At 43.1% G+C, this 17,716-nt stretch overlaps 1 protein-coding gene across 5 annotated transcripts in view; it reads left to right on the plus strand.

The window, feature by feature from the left end:
• Positions 1-17,716, plus strand: part of GHR (growth hormone receptor) — a 292,065-nt gene that overhangs the window by 79,167 nt on the left and 195,182 nt on the right. For 2 of the 5 annotated variants that reach the window (XM_028492885.2, XM_055086536.1), the window contains one exon: positions 3,606-3,701. The exons of the other annotated variants lie outside the window; for them this stretch is intronic. The gene's annotated coding sequence lies outside the window, so the exon portion shown is untranslated. The remainder of the gene's footprint in view (positions 1-3,605; positions 3,702-17,716) is intronic. 5 annotated transcript variants of the gene reach the window in all.

Raw genomic sequence — 17,716 nt, forward strand, 5'->3', positions numbered from 1 at the left:
GAAACAATCCCATTTACCATTGCATCAAAAAGAATAAAATACCTAGGAATAAACCTACCTAAGGAGACCAAAGACTTGTAGTCTGAAAACTATAAGATGCTAATGAAAGAAATCGAATATGACACAAACAGATGGAAAGATATACCATGTTCTTGGATTGGAAAAACCAATATTGTCAAAATGATTAAAATATCAGAGGCAATCTACAGATTCAATGCAATCCCTATCAAATTACCAATGGCATTTTTCACAGAACTAAAACAAAAAATCTTAAAATTAGTATGGAGACACAAAGGACCCCGAATAACCAAAACAATATTGAGAAAGAAAAACGGAGCTGGAGGAATCAGGCTTCCTGACTGCAGACTATACTACAAAGCTATAGTCATCAAAACAGTATGGTGCTGGCACAAAAATAGAAATATAGATCAATGGAACAGGATAGAAAGCCCAGAAATAAACCCATGCACCTATGGTCAATTAATCCATGACAAAGGAGGCAAGACTATATAATGGAGGAAAGACAGTCTCTTCAATAAATAGTGCTGGGAAAACTGGACAGCTACATGTAAAAAAAATGAAATTAGAACATTCTTTAACACCATACACAAAAATAAACTCAAAATGGATTCATCCTCTTTAAACATGAAAAGCAAAGAGACATTAGTTAGCCCTGCCCCTTTCAGCTAAGAATTGCTCAGGTTTTTGAATGTTAACATGAAACGGGGTCACCTGTACCAGTTGGAAGTGGTTTCCCTGTTTTCAAGGACAGTCGATTTCACCTATACGCCTCTCAGGCTTTGTCTGCCTTGAGGCATTTTGAGCATGTGTGTTGGGAGTTGTTGGCTGTTAAAGAAAGGAGGACTTTCTTTAACAGTCAGCAGCTGTTGACTAGAAGGAGAAGGAGACCAGCATAGGACCAGCAGGAGAAGATGCTAGAATTCTGCTTTTTAGAGCTGATGAGAATTTCTGTTCAAGCCCAATCCTTGGACTGATGAACCAAGAGTGATTAAAAAAGCAAGGAAGCATTTTCTAAAAGGGATGGCATCCCAGTACAAGTCATTACTTGAGCAATATTGTCCACAGTTTGCTCATTTCAAGTACTTCAGTACTTATGGTTTTTTGCTTTTACAAGTCATAATTCTTTTAAAGTGGTGTCACATACTTAGCAAACATCTTTTGAGCGTCTACCCAGAGCTCAGTCCTGCGCCATGCATATTCAAAAGAAATAGGTAACATTGTCCTTGCTCTTGTGGAATTAATAGTTTTGTTAAAAAGGTAAGACTTCCAGCAAAAACAATCCAAGAAGGAGCAAGTGAAAAGCCAAGTAGGAGACATTAGGTCAATGAGAAGAATCCAGACTTTGGAATCAGGCACCCCTGCGTTTGACTCAGAGCTCTGACTCTGACCAAAAGTGTGCCTCTGTGAGACTCTCTTATCCTGTGTGGTCCTCAGCTTCCTCTTCTGTAAAATGGGACAATAGTACCCATTACACCATTGTGTTGGATTGCTACAGTGACTCAGTAATACTATATATAAAGCAATTAGTGCCTGGAACATAGTAAGGACTTGCTATATTATTATTATTACTATTATTATTATTTTATTATTAATCGGACAAATAATTAGGTCTGTGTTCTAGTTTTGATTCTGTGGTTATTTAGAGAGCTTTGATAAGTCACTTAACTTTGTCACACCATCTTTATAGATCATCTCTAAAGCTAAGGGAATAGTCTCTATACAATATATTTACCTCCAAAATTCATGGTGTTTTGAACTGAAATGTAGTGAGCAGAAGCCTCAATGGATGCTTCTCCTTCTTCATACTTATACTAGTGCTAACAATATAACATCCACATTGACTGAGAACTTGCTCTGGAGCAGAAGCCATGATGGGCTCTTCATGTTCTTTGTTATTCACTCTATGTGACACACTCAATGAGATGGATAACCTTGTCCTGTTTCCTAGATTCTAAGCCACATTTTATCCAGTTTAATATTTTTGAAGTCAGGATGCACTGTGTAATTGATATATATAATTGATATCGTGGTAATGTTTTTCTATTTTTTCTTTCCCAAAGGTCATTTCTAAGTGAGATGTGGCATCTCATAACTGATGAAATCCTTGAAACATGGGAAATGAATATTTTTTCCTATATTTTGGATGATAAAAATGGGGCTTAGCGAAGTTAACTTACATTAATGAAAGTAAGAAAGGCGAAGCTAGCATCTGACTAAGCTTTTTCTGGTTTTGCTCACTCTACCATACTTCTTGGGAGCAAAAGGTTAAACAAGTTGCCAATATATAATCCTTTGTTCACCTCGTTTTTCATAGAAAAATAGTGTTTGATCATCCCTAGATTGAGCCATAGATTGCCTATTTATTCTAGCCAGACTTCATAGACTGTCTTGTGCAATGTAATGTTGACGTCTGTTGGCTGTTGACATCATTGGTGACATTGGTCAGTCTGAAGAGTTACTTTCCTTTAGATAAGAACCTATTGGACTCACAGATCTTTATAAGAATTCTCACCCTGACCTGAGTTCACCTGGGTGATACCAGCAGATTTTTCCCTAGACTTTCAGGATCCTGGGTCCTTACAAGGAATTGGAGATGTAGTCATTAGTAGTTGATTATTAAGCAAATTCATTGAAAATTAACAGCAGTATTCTTTGACCTCAGCCTTTATAGCCACACTGCTAATCTTCAGTAAATATAAGATTGTATTACTAATCTATTGACTTTTAGCACAAATTAGCTATCAAATGGGCCAGTTGTTACTGGTAACCTTTTTTTTTTTTTTTTTTGAAGTATATTAAAATTCTTATTTCCAGTGTCTCTTTCTCTGGAACACAATCTTAGGGCCTCTTATTAGGCCAGGAGAACCTCCCAAACAATCTTATTAAGCTGATTAATTATATCAAATCAGCTCTGGCATCAAAATGGTTACTGTTTCGGAGTCACAGTCAATAGAAAAAGACTTCAGCGAAAGTGACCACTAGCCTTTGTAAGTATCCTTTGATTTGAGAAGTGAAACTTTTATTGAAAAAAGCAATTTGCAGACATGTTTCCCTGTTGCCTGTTATGTTATTCTGAGGTTCTTACAGTGGAGTTCTGTCTCTACCTTTAACAGGCGATAGGTGTTAGCATATTCACCTAGACTGAATGAATGAATATATTATATGTTTGGGATTTGCCTTTCCTTCCTCTGGCCTAGCAGCTTCAGCACCAAAGTATAGTTGTAAAATTACACATGGTGGAATCTGGAATGATATATGTGTCAGTCAGGGTCCCAGCAAGAAACAGAATCTAACTCAGAAGGTTCAAGAGACTTGGATAAGGGGACATGCAGGAAGCGTGGGTGGGGGTAACGTCACCAACGAGCCACGCTGGGGCACTCAGACCCAAGCCACAGGGAGGCTGTTACCACCCCTAGACCTGAAGCAGCAGTGGGAAGAAACTGTATTACTGTCATTCTGGGAGGAGGGGCCCCATGATAGAAGCAAGGGTCCTGTAGGGACAGGCTCTGCCAGCGAACCGGGATTGTGGGGAAGTCATCCCCGACCTCTCTTTCAACCTTCTAATCTCTGTTGTTCAAATGCAGTGGGGCGTCAGCCAGGAAGGGAGCCTGGAGATTCAGCCCGCAGCAGACCGGCCTCCTGAGGTGCGGGAAAGAGAAGACCTAGAACAGATCCGCTAGGTGAGAGGAACCAAATAGAAAATAACCAGCCCAGATGGGAAATGCTAGTTGAGAGCCCACAAACTGCCAAAAAAGAATGGTATATTCAGGGCTTCCCTGGTGGTGCAGTGGTTAAGAATCTGCCTGCCAAGGCAGGGGACACGGGTTCGAGCTCTGATCCGGGAAGATCCCACATGCTGTGGAGCAACTAAGCCCATGCACCACAACTACTGAGCCTGTGCTGTAGAGCCCGCAAGCCACAACCACTGAGCCCGTGCACCACAACTACTGAGCCGTGTGCCACAACTCCTGAAGCCCACGTGCCTAGAGCCCATGCTCCACCACAAGAGAAGCCACCACAATGAGAAGCCAAAACACCACAACGAAGAGTAGCCTCCGCTCACCACAACTAGAGAAAGCCTGTGTGCAGCAATGAAGACCCAACACAGCCAAAAACAAATAAGTAAAATAAATTAAGGAAAAAAAAAGCCATATTCAAGGAACTCAGGGCCCTGACCTCATTTGATCTTGGGTTAGCATCCGCTTTCTGAAACTTTCTTTCAAATACACTTGGAATCACCTGACAGCAGCCAGAATTGCTGGTCATTCTGGCCTGTCCCAGTCTCATCACTCAGGTCTACATGTGGTTGTAGGGTCTAGAGGGCTGGTCCCATAGCTTGCTGATGGAAAATAGAAAAGAGAAAAATGGGAAAGCCATTGAGAATTTCTGCAGGAAATGTAATAACTAAAGGATAGAATAGGAGTGGCAAGGAAGCCCGGAGGAGGCATGTGCGTGAAAACGACCTGCAAATGATTCCACAGCCCTTTGGCCACGTTCTGTCCCCATTCTTGCCAGCCTCCACTGTCTTCCGGAGCCCTCATTGCAGGGCAGGGTTGGTGGACTCTTTATTATAAATAGTGAACCCCAAGAGATGACTGTTCTCAGTATGAATAGTCATATTACCTATCTTACACATCTCCCAACAGAAAGTTTGTGTGTGGAGTTACTGTTGCTTCACCAGCTTGAAAGGGAAAAATAATATTTTAAAAAGAAGGGGCAGAAGATATCACGGTGTGATGAAATGTATATCTGCGGATTGTCATTTGCTATATGACAATTGCTTAAAGCCTATACTGGTTAATTTTCCACTAGCAGCTGACAAGAAAGAAACATCCTTACCCCACGCCTATTCCGTGGCTCATGCCTTAGTCCTCTCTGGGTCGCTAAAACAAAATGCCACAGACTAGGTGGCTTACAAATGACAGATATGTACTACTCACAGTTCTCAGGCTGGAAGTCTGAGATCAGGGTGCCAGCACGGTCGGGTGAGGGCCGCCTTCCAGGTCGCAGGCTTCTCGTTGTATCCTCACCTGGTGGAAGGGGCCACGGAGCTCTCTGGGGACTCTGTAAGAGCCCTGATCCCATTTATGAGGGCTGCACCCTCATGATCTAATCACCTCCCATATGCCCCACTACTAATACCATCACCTTTGGGTGTTAAGATTTCAGCATATGAATTTGGTGTGGGAAGCAGGGGACACAAACTTTCAGACCATAGCAGTTTATTATCATCTTTTGTACTTCTTTTGCTTTATCATACTTTTGTCTGGCAAAATCCCAGCCCAGACTAAATCCAACTCTCCACCTACACCAGGCCTGTGCCTGAGAGCCAAATATGACTGGAGAAAATGTACGCCATGAGGACTGGTTCATATTAAATGCAAGCCACTAACCTCACTGAGCCCTTTGTACAACTGGCAATGCCCCCATTTTCCCTGGTGCATTCACTTTCCTACCCATCTAAACAACTATTTCACACCTTCTCCTCTCTCCTCGAGCCCCTCACACTTACTTCTCACATCCTACCTCTGTGCAGATAACCTTTCTTCCTGTTTTACTGCAAACAGACCCCAGAGGCTCCCACCACATCTACTTACCACCCAGAATCAGTGCCCATAGGCTGTGCCTTCCTCCTGTGTTATCAGAGCTTCTGAGACAAACCACTTCACCTGACACCTGCTTTTTCTCCTGCCTTCTACTTACATACATGACCCCTGCAATTCTCCCTCTTCTCTCTTGTATTTATTTTCTCTCTCCACTGGATCATTCAATCACCATAAAAGCATGCTGTAACGTCCCAATATTATTATAAAAGATAAACATGCAATTGTTGATCCTGTGTCTTTCTTTAGGCACCCCCCCTCATTTTCTATCCTTTTCAACAAAACTCCCTGGGAGAGTTGTCCATACTCCATTGACTGTGGTGGGACAGAAGATGGAAACTGTGTTTAACTGCTGGGACAGTTGCTTGCCCTATCCCGGTTGCTAAATTCAGTAGCATGTGCTCCATCCTCATCTCCTTTGACCTGTTGGACCACCCACACTTCTCTACTTGGTGTCTAGGACATTGCACTTTTCTAGTTTTCCTCACACCTCACAGGTCTTCCTTGTAAACTCTTTGCTATTTTTGCTCATCACCCCAACCTCTGACTGTTAGAATGACCCAGAACCAGGCTTCAGGTCTTTTCTTGCACCCCCTCTGCCACAATAAGTACTCCCCTGCTTCCATTCCAAGAGTCCAAGCTCTTGTGCTAGGAATTAAAAACTAAGTCCAAGGCTTTGTAGATATTGTCCTGTGCTCCAACTGCAAGTGGGTTGCTGGAAAAATCCGTATTTGATGAAGATTTGAATACATTTACTCTGATGGTTTTATATAATATCTATACACTGAAAAGTTCCAAACTAATCTCCCCTGAGCTTTGGACATGTCTATTTCACTACCTAGTTGAAATCTCCACTTGAATCCTTTATAGGCACTCAGAACTGACCTCACCAAAACGGAATTGACCACCGTTTGGTGACCCCTCCATCCTTTAGTTGCTTGGGCTGAAAAATATTGGAATCCTCTTGGCTCCTTTCTTTCCCAAAGCCAACTCATCAGCAAATCCTAAGCATCTCACTCCATCGTCACTGCTACCTTCCTGGTCCAAGGCCCCACCCTCTCTCCCCTGACTGTTGCAAAGGGCCCTCACTGGTCTGTCGGCTTCCCACTTGCTCACCCTCTCTCTCGCCATCGCCCCATGGTCTATTTTCAGCGCATCAGGTCATCTCATGCCTCTGCTTAAAGTCCTCCAGTGCCATCCCATTTCATGTGTCCTACAAGGCCCTTTGTGATCTGGTTCCCTATAGTCCTTGACTTCACCTGGGCAGATGTTTCTGCTGTAACGGTATGTGTGTCCTGTAAAACTCCGTGTTCTGCAAAATGTACTAAAAAAAAAAAAAACACCCAAAAAACAAAAACCAAAAAAACCCCAGGGCTTATGGAAAAGTAGGATTAGAGTGGACCTCTCCTATCTTCTACAGCTTAAAAGCCCCTGCACTAACCAGAGATAGCTTGGGAGAGCTGCGCGGTTGGGAGGGGGCACATTTCTGGGGAGACAGCACGGGTGCAGGTGTTCATTCTCTCAAATGGAGCTGAAATCACTCCAGCCTGTGCAGCAGCCAACCTGAGGCCTTTCTCCTTTCCTGCTAAGATTAGAATTCTACTCCTGCTATTCTGGCTCCTTTTGCCTAGGGAAAAAAAAAAAACAAAAACATGTCTCTGTGTTATACCAACATTTATCCTACTGTTTGCCAATAGCCTATGAACTAATTGCTGTTACAGAAACGCACGTTGTAACAGAACAGCTTGTCCTGACTTACTTTCTGTCATCTTGGCTCTTCCTCCAGTGGGTCAGGAAAGCACCCACCTAGAGGCTTTTGCGCTTGTTCTTCTTGCCACCTGGCATGGCCTCCCTCCAAAATCCTCGTGGATTTCTTCATCTCTTTCAAACCTTTAATGTTTCCTTCATAGTGGCAGCTTCCCTGACAGCCCGTTTAAGAGTACAACACCCCTCACTCCCCGCCGCATCCCACCCCCCCCCCGCCCCGCCCCGCAGACATTCTCTCCTGCACGTCATTGTTTATTTTTCTCCTTGATGCTTATCATCTGATATATATGACTCACCTATTGCCTGATCCACATCCATGGGTAGTTAAGCTCTGGGAGGGCAAGGATTGTGGGGTGTTTATTTTATTTGCTTCCTTTGTTTTCCTCTGCTACGTCTTCAGTGCCTTGAACACGGGCCAGCGTGTGAAAGGAAGGCATTTTAAAAATGTTGACTGAATGAATGAAATTCGAACTCCTTTAGAATTCATCTGAATTTCCTTCTAGCCTAGACAATAGTCCATCTGACTTTATGTCTTTTCTGATGTTGTTTATGTGCTTGTGTGTGTATGTGACAGAGAGAGTGGCTTTTCTCAAACCTGGTTTCATGTCTTCTTTGGTATGCATCAGACTTGCATGCTGTTTCATACCCACCACACTGCCCCTAGGAATGTTCTAACATTTAAAGCTTTGATGTTTCAGGAATTTATTATAAGGGGTGTGCTGGAAAAAGTCATGGTGCAGGTTGTGTGTATCTTTTTGTACCCCTCTACCAATGTAAGCACTCCTTATCCCCCTTCAGGAGTCCAAGCTCTCATGATAACAATTAAAAATTAAGTTCATAGGTTTTTCAGATATTAGCTAGCCTGTGCTCTAGCTGCTAGTGCATTGCTGTAAAATTAATTTTTGATGGGAATTTGAATCTATTACCTCTATGCCCACTACCAGTCTTGGTGTACAGTTAAAAAACTAGGTCATTCTCATACTCCATAGTGATGGCCGCGGCACAGGTTTGTGTTAATGTTCAGAAAGGGCAGGGAGATGGAGACTAACTCCCTCTGGTGCTGGGCAAGGCTTCACGAGGGTGGTGATGAGAGCAGGTGCTGGTTGAGGTCAGTTGGGGGGAGGGTAATAAGTGCGGGGGTTCTCAAGGCAGAGAGTGGTGGAGGTGGATCCAGGGATCAGCATGTTAAAAGGCACCGAAATGGACAGGTTCCAGTGTGTTCAGGGACTAGTATGGTGAATCCTTAGGCATGGGGTGGGGGGAGTATAGGAAATGCTGATGAGAGAGGTAGCCCCATGTGCCATAAAGAGTTTGAACTTGACCCAACTAGGGAGCTATCAAAGTTTTAGGTGATACATCTTCCCATTCCTCACCTTTCCCAACCAGTCCCTGGCTTCTCAAAACTGTCAGCTTTAAGCTTATGTTGCTGCGATCTATCAATATTCTGCATTTTTTTATAGCAAAACTTAACTATATTCAAATCCTTTAGGACCCTGCACTTGACTAGCAGGTTGCCCAATGAAAACTAGATTATAGACTATGAATTAATAGAAGTGATGGCACGCGTAGACACCCTGTAACATTTTTTTGACTTGGATTAAAAGCTTTGACACATCGTCTTTCTCAGATCTGTCTTAGGTTCCTTCTACCAGCTCTGATCCACTTTTCAACTTGTGGTGGTGTCACCCCCCAACCCCACAAACATTTTTGAACACCGTGAAGTTCTTACTTTGGTGTCCTGAACTCATGGCTCTGGGAGAAAAAAAATTTTTTTAATGATCAAGGAAATAAGGTTGAATTAGATCCTTTGTAAGGTTCATGAGGAAAACAATACCCTGCTGTAAGCTGAGCCTCAGGTCTGCCATTGACAGGTTGGGTATCACTGACAAGTCCCTCCACATTTCTGCATCTCAGTAGACTTACGTGGCCAAATTTCTGTAATGAAATGATTACTAGAGACCTGATGCTTTAACCACCCCCCCCACAAATGTACCCTTTTGGTGAGGTTTCAACTGTGGATGGGTAGTTATTTGGGGGGAAAATGCCCCGCTCAGCCTCTTAAATCATTTTTCCTAAGGCTGGAATGAGAAGTACACAGCTCCCTGTGCAGTCTCCAAATGACTGTGGATTATCCAGCCTCTAGTCCTCTCCCTCCCACACGGAGGCCAGCTATCTTTGGCCACTTCACAGCTTATTAGCGGCCCAACCAGAGGCCAGGGAGAGGAAATGGATGAGATGAAGCTTAAGTGTGTCACATTGGTTCTCTCTTAGCAGCTCTGATAAAAGGCTTAGCAGGATGAGGTTAAAACTTGATTAAAGAGGTTTGGGGATTATCTGTGACATTGGCTTATGTATGTTACCTTCCTCCTTTCCCCTCTTCCCTTTTTTCCTTCCAGTAATTAAGCATGAGTTGGCTGCAAGCATTAATGAGGCCAACATAAAAATTCTTTACTGTAGGCTCTTGAAAAAAATGATTTTTACTTACAGGAAAATCAAAATAAAACTTACTTTGCTCAGAATGTCATTTTTCCTGGTCAAAATCAGGCAAGTTCTTGAACCAGAACTGTGACTAAATATAGTAAAAGGTTTGCTTAAGTCAAAAGATGCACCTTACACCTATGTTTTGAATCCTGCATGTAGAAATTTGGCTGCTTACAAGTGGGTTCTGGGTGCAGGTCCCCAAACAAGATTTGTTCTGCAAATTTCCCATGAGCGTGGTCACCTCTTTGGATAGGCAGACCCAGAGATTTCATACTCAGGAGATAAATTCACGCTATATTTCTTGGAGGAATCTCTAGCCTTGCCTCTCTGACAACTAGGCCTCTCTTCGCTTCTGTTAGAATTTACGATCCTCAAAAAAGCTTTCTCTGGGTTTATGCAAACTCCCAGCTATCCATGATTATGGACATAAATGGCTCTAGATGCAAGAAGAAAGAAATGATTAAGAAATAGAAAGATACTCTGAGGCCAACATTAGTGAAGAAACCACAGAACCAATTTCTGGATTTAAGAAATAGGGGTCAAAGATTAGGGCACGACCTAAGTAAGAGGGAGGGCTAGGGCACTGACAAGCCTGGGATCTCTGGTGAGGTAATGCCCAGGCCTGCCCCTGGAACTCTGCCATGGTGGGGACATTGGTAAAGATCTGTGGTCATTACAGAATGAGAAGGAAGGATGGAAGGAAAAGACTGTGGGAGGGTCAGTGGAGGGTCCCCATAGTAGCATGACCCCAGTTCCATTTGATGAAGGAGCTTTGTAAGGTTTCCTGTGCCATGGTGGGGACATTGGTAAAGATCTGTGGTCATTACAGAATGAGAAGGAAGGATGGAAGGAAAAGACTGTGGGAGGGTCAGTGGAGGGTCCCCATAGTAGCATGACCCCAGTTCCATTTGATGAAGGAGCTTTGTAAGGTTTCCTGTGCCATGGTGGGGACATTGGTAAAGATCTGTGGTCATTACAGAATGAGAAGGAAGGATGGAAGGAAAAGACTGTGGGAGGGTCAGTGGAGGGTCCCCATAGTAGCATGACCCCAGTTCCATTTGATGAAGGAGCTTTGTAAGGTTTCCTGTGTTTCCAACATCTGAAAGAAGATTAGGACTTTAAGGACCAATCAGACACTCCATTTCACTGGGAGTTTGTGACAGCTCAAAGGAGGCAGAGTGATGGGGGCAGGTGATGGGCCAGCTAAGTCTGAAAGCCAACAGTCTCATAAAAGGTGGCCAGGAGAGGGCAGTCACCTTTTATGAAGAGCACAACTGAAGTTGCAAAGAGAACTACTTCTGCCACAAAGTCATAAAGCACGAGGCAGGTTTACCCAAGATGCAATATCTTACACATTGGTAGGCACTTGATACATGTTTGCTAAATACACACTAGCTGCTGCTTTTCCCAGATCTCATCAGAGTTCCATAGAGACCTTGAACCTGGTTCCTTCCAGAAAACCAAACAATGACACTACAGGGAAATGACTGCAAATCCAGAAAGCAGTTTTGCCTTCTGGGAAAAACAGTTTTCTTTTCTTTGCAGTTTATTTTGGCATAGGCTAGTGTCTCCTTCATGGCAGATGGCTACTGTTTACAACTGTTGTTATCATGTTTTTCCTTTCTCGTCTTCCAGTATACTCTATTCCTGCTGTTAATACTGTCAGTTTACTAACGGAACCCACTTTATAAAGCTGCTGCATTTTTCTTTGTCCATGGGATCAGTGTTATTATGCTCTGTGTTGTCTGTGTAGCATTGGCTTCTAACTAACCAGGGAGTTAGTTGTTCAGAGGAAAGAAGAGTGAAGGTGGACACAGGCTGAGGACTAACTTAATGATTTCCTTCATTTGGCAGTAAGGCTTAATTAAGATCCCAGTTTCTCTCTATTGGATTCAGTCTGTGACCTGCTGGAACACAGTCTTGAATTAACACTGGGTGGATATAAAAACAGTAAGCTAAGAAATTTGCGCTTCACTGGACTGTAGCTGTTTGTTTAGCTGGAGAAAATTTAGTGGGTGGTCCAGCCTTCACGACCAGTAAAAGCAGAGTTGAGTTGGACAAGCTTTGGTGAAGGAGGGCAGTAGCAGTCCTTCCATTTCTTTCATTTTATCACAGCCTAGGAATTAGTTCATTAAGTAGGTTGATCTTGTAGGAATTCATATTTTAGCTTTGTCTCCATCAAATTGTTTAGTTTAAATCTAAGAGCTCTGCCCATCGAAAGCTCTTCCTGATCCATGAAATGAATAACAATAATGAATGTTAATAGAAACAAAGGCTTGATTTGGCTTATTTTTGGAGAGGATACAGAGAATAACTGTGACATTATAGAGTAGATTTTTGTTACTGACTTTTTGATTCTTCATTTGAGTCATGATAACCTCTAACTGGTATTTGTTTCTGACTTTTGTCCTCGTGCTTCCCACACGGGAGATACAAAAGGCCTGAAGTTGGCTCACTCAAGACATAAAACCTTAATAAACTGCCCCATTAATTACCACCTTCATTACTGCCTTTAAAGTGAGAGTTTGTTAGAGCAGCAGAGATTAATTTCTTCTGGATCATTGCTACTCTGCTACTTAGAGCCTAAAAACAGTTCATCTTTATCATCAACACTTAAGCCAAAAATCACTTAAGAGGCAGTATGGCACAGTGGTGGAGGGCCCACATGGGCTAACTGGGATCTTGGTTTGGCTACTTCCAAGCTATGTAACCTTGGGCTTCAGGGGCCCTTCTGCTAAGTACAGTGGTTGCAGAGTTTCTTCATAGAGCTGTGAAATGAGGTAATATATGTAAAGAGCTTAGAACAGTGTCTCACTCTGTAGGGAAAATAGGGGAGAAACAGTGAGAGGAAAGGAGACAAGGCAGTGAGGGATGGGGGAGAGGGGAAGAGAAAGTTAAAGAAAAAGTATCAGAATCTCAAATGTAGGGCCTTCCCTGGTGGCGCAGTGGTTGAGAGTCCGCCTACCGATGCAGGGGACACAGGTTCGTGCCCCGGTCCGGGAAGATCCCACATGCCGCGGAGCGGCTGGGCCCGTGAGCCGTGGCCGCTGAGCCTGCGCGTCCGGAGCCTGTGCTCCGCGACGGGAGAGGCCACAACAGTGAGAGGCCCGCGTACCGCAAAAAAAAAAAAAAAAAAGAATCTCAGATGTAAAATGGCTATTTTTTGATTTTTTGCAAGAAGAGATATATAGGTATGTTCATATGACTTTGAAAACCTTGGTGCACATCAGCAAGAGACTGGAGCTTATATTGAAGCAGAGGTGTAGACCTGTGTGACTTATGTCCTGGCCAATTGCCTGGTGTCCCCTGTGGTCAGATTGATCCCTTTTGGCACAAAGGATTTTATGGACAGGTAGTTGGGGCAAACTTTGAAACCTGGTTGTTTGCACTTGTTTGCCTGAATGTGTAATTATTTACTGGTGCTTGCTAAAGATGTCAGTTTAGCTTTTTTGGCAGAGATGGGATTAAGTTTAATATTTGGAAGCATCTTCTTCAGTTGGCCTGGCTTTTGTTACTGCCCTTAGTTTGGCATGTAGCAACTGAACCTACTGGTTAGCTCATTAGACATTAGACATTTGTTATTTAGAAATTTATCTTCTCAAAGCAAAAAAACAACCCTTTATCGTGTTTCCTCTAAGAAGACAGTAACTGTGAGTTTAGTATCAATGGACTAATTGGGGGGTTGAGAAAATAAGTTTTGGAAAGACAGTAGTAACTTGAGAATTTTCCTCAGATGGAGGTTTCCTTTTTAAAACCTGAACTGAGCTTTATCAAAACAATATTTGAACTTTGAAATAAGGTCAGACTACCCAATTAGAATCTCCAGGAGGGCAGGGATGTGTCTGTGTGGTTTATGACTACATCTTTGGGCCTGTATCATTACCCGGGTCATAGTAGGCACTTAATAAAAGCTGAATGAATAAGTACAGTACCTAAATTAGCATGGCTGTCCCTTGGAATAGGGGAATTAAGTCGAAGGGGAATATGTCATTATTCTTTATGGTCAGGGCCTATTTTGTTCCAGTTAAAAGGAAAAAAATGTGATATAAAGGAAACAAAGTGAAATGCTCTATATTTCTATTGCGTTTGACATCTGCAATAAGTTTTAGGTTAATTTCCCAAATCCTGTTGTATCGAGATTGTCATGTTTCTTAGTGGCGTATTGTTCATTCCAACTTATAGTGCAATTATTGCTGCCATTCTGAGTCGATATATGTTTTACGTTATTAAAATGGCATGTCTTCTGAGCATTTGTCATGTATTCCAAACACTTGCATAATTTCTCTTGGTGTTGTGCCCTATTGCCATTGCAGAGTCTAAGGACCAAATGAGGTCTGTTCTTTTCCTGATATTCTTTTGACCACTTTTAGAATATGCCAAGTCCATTCACACAACTAAGTGGCTCAGTGCTCTGTTTTCTGGTCTTCTCAGATTAGATTATCCACCAGCTGGAAGTTTAGACATTAAAAACAATGGCTGTGAGCCTTTCCTTTCATTGCCTTCCCTTCTCTTTCTTTCCCTAAAATGGGCCTCTTGATTCCATTATACTAATAATTAGTAGTAGTAATAGTATTATATTAATATATTGGTAATTATTTTTATTAACAGCCTTATGATAATTAATAGTGTATGTATGTACACACACATATACAGAGGAGAGAGAGTGATTGGTAGATACTTAGGCTATTATATGAAATGCTAAAATTTCTCGTTAAACAAGTTTTGTGGGTGTGTTTGTTGTTGTTTGTTCCCTTTGCAACTCAAATAACCTCGTGTTCTTGGGATGCGGAGAAAACATGCTCAGGAGACAGAGCCTCCTATTCCCCTGTTGGTAGGGAAGACATATGCGAAAGGCGTGAAGGGATGTGTTTTCAGTAGCCAGGGCTCTGCGAGAAATAACACTGGTAGAGAAAAAGGCTCAAAGGGAAGTAAAAGCTTACTTTCTCCTGGCAGAATAGCCTCGTCCTCATCAGCTCTTCCCCTGCCTCGGAGGCACATTTGGAATGACCAAAGTAGAGCGCCTGGCTTTTCTGCTCAGAGTTAGCTAGCCTTTGGCTTGCCATCTTCCCCTTCCCAGTGTGAGCAGGACATCTCTGACTCTTCCTGTCATTCACACACTCAGCCTAGATGAATAAATCCCAGTTGAGGGGGGCAGGGGGTCTTGGCATCCACAGGGAACCAAAATGATATCTGATCTCCCCACTGGAGAAAAGTGAGAAAAAATAATTCTTTGGGACTCTGAAAATAAAAACACAAATAGAAAATTAAAAGTGGAGAATCCACGTGGAGTCGATAAAAGGGCTAAACTCTCTGTTGGTCATGTGACTAATTCTTGGCATTCAAGGATCCAGAGGCTCTAGTGGTCTAATCTGGAGAGAGTCACTAACTCGCTGTGTCACCTTGGCAAATTGGTTGATCTCCTTGTGCTGTAGTGTTCGGTCCAGCTGCTGGAGGGGATGAAAGCAAGACCTCACTGAAACCAGATGCTGCCTCTCTGAAAGGCTTTCAGCAATAAATAATATCATATATACTTTGTTCCTGGCAGCAAGTGCTGAACTGTTGTAACCCCCTGTTTTCACTTGCTTCTAAGATTCTGGAAATTTCTCCTTTGGGCTTGAATTTTTCCATGCTTGTCCTCAGCCCAAAGCTTTTTGGAAAGTTTGACCAAAATTTCACTTAGCTGTTTTTCCTGAATGATGGGAGAATGAGGGCAATGCATTGTTTTTTTTTCAGCTCATGAAATAAATTTCAGTTTTTGCCTGGTATATGTCAGAAAAATAGCAGAGCTGCTCCATTTAAAGTGTTTAGAAAAGAATCATGGGATGGTAAAGAATGCCTGCAGAAGATAATTTTAGGTTGCTGAGTGTATCCTTTTGTGTTTTAACAAGACCACACATAATCGGGACACACATGAAAAGCTCTAGTTTAGTTTTTTTTTTTTTTTTTTTTTTTTTGGCGGTACGCGGGCCTCTCACCATTGTGGCCTCTCCCGTTGCAGAGCACAGGCTCCGGACGCGCAGGCCCAGTGGCCATGGCTCACAGGCCCAGCCGCTCCGCGGCACGTGGGATCTTCCCAGACCGGGGCACGAACCCGTGTCCCCTGCATCGGCAGGCGGACTCTCAACCACTGCGCCACCAGGGAAGCCCTCTAGTTTAGTTTTAAAGATGGCCAAAGAGGAAGATTACACATATTCTCTCAGTAACCCATCCCCAGTTAATTACCAAGAGGCAGCTGCAGCTACCATCAGTTGTCATCCTTCTTGACCACTTGCTCCATGTATACATGGTTCCTAAAGACTTCATGATTATGTACCGGCACTGACCCCCTTGTCTACATTTTGAATAAAGTTGACCATGTCTTTCAGGTGGACTTCAAAGACACCTTCTCTGATCATCAGACTAGGTCATGCATTTCTTCATAGCACTCGCAACATAATTACAGACATGTGTAATGACTTCGGTTGTGCTTCCCCACTAGACCCATAGCGCCATTATGGCAGAGCCCACGTCTCTCTTACTCATTGTCTCTGGAGCACTTAGCTTAGTGCCGAGCATATGGTAGACACTCATTGCTGGATGAATTAAATGACTCTGGATACCACTGTTCTTACTGGAACTTGTTCACAGATTTGTCCAAACATGCATGCGTGCGTTTGGCAAGCATCGTTATCTACTTTATGCCAAGCATCGCTGGGAATCTATTTGTCCTTTGGTAGATAGCACAGGAGTTCTTAAGGATTTATTACTTATACACCAAAGCAATTATGTTATTTGGGTACCAATACTATACTTGTAATTGGAATATTGGGCTAAAAAAGTCAAAGCCGACCCAGGGAATTTATCATTTACTGAGCATCTGTTGTGTGCCAGGCACGGTATTACATACTGAAAAGAGAATGATTGGTAAGACACGGTCTCTGCCAGGAAGTCACTTGTAGGTTAACAGTACCAAGAAGACAAATCCTGAAATAACTATTACTCAAGGTGGAATATAATAGAGTCAGGTGGGACTTAAAATCATGAGAGATCACTGTGCCACAAGATACCTTGTGATCTCGTGCATGTCTCCTGAAGAATCAGGAAAAGCTTTTCGGTGTTCCGATATGGCCGGAGGTCCAGTGAGGACAGGCAGTTAGTTGCACTTCCTCTCACGGCCACATGCAGCACTCCTTAACTCTACCAGCTTTGCACTCTCTGTGCCTTCAACCATGAGAAACAGGTCCAATCTATCAATACTGCAAAACAAACTGGAATGAAGCTCAGGCTCTTGCCTTCAAGGTCATTATTGTATGCATAAGACCCCCAAGACCTCTTTATGCTTTATACAAACCTGGGTACGTTTTTGTGTCTAGCTTTCCTTGTTTCACCCCAAGTTTGAAGAATACATGGCAGAGACCTGAGTGTCTGCGGTTATAGGTGATTGACTTGAGGACAAGCATCTCACTAATCTCCAGCCACACTGACTTTCCTTACGTTCCCTAACCCACCAAGCTAACTATCCCCTTGTCTGGAACACTTTGCCCTCAGATTTTTGGCACTGCTGGCTCCTCTTGTCGTTCTGGTCTCAGCTCAACCGAAAGGTCTTCTGTGATCCCAGTTACATGAGTAACCTCTCCTACCCCTGTTTCCATTTACTCTCTATCACATCATCCTATTATGCTTGCTTTATAGCAATTACCCCATCTGATGTTTTTTCACTTGTTTACTTTTTTTTTTTTTTTTTTTTTTGCGGTACGCAGGCCTCTCACTGCTGTGGCCTCCCCCGTCGCGGAGCACAGGCTCCGGACGCGCAGGCCCAGCGGCCACGGCTCACGGGCCCAGCCGCTCCGCGGCATGTGGGATCC

The sequence above is a fragment of the Physeter macrocephalus genome, chromosome 8 (assembly GCF_002837175.3).
Source record: "Physeter macrocephalus isolate SW-GA chromosome 8, ASM283717v5, whole genome shotgun sequence".
Taxonomy (NCBI): domain Eukaryota; kingdom Metazoa; phylum Chordata; class Mammalia; order Artiodactyla; family Physeteridae; genus Physeter; species Physeter macrocephalus.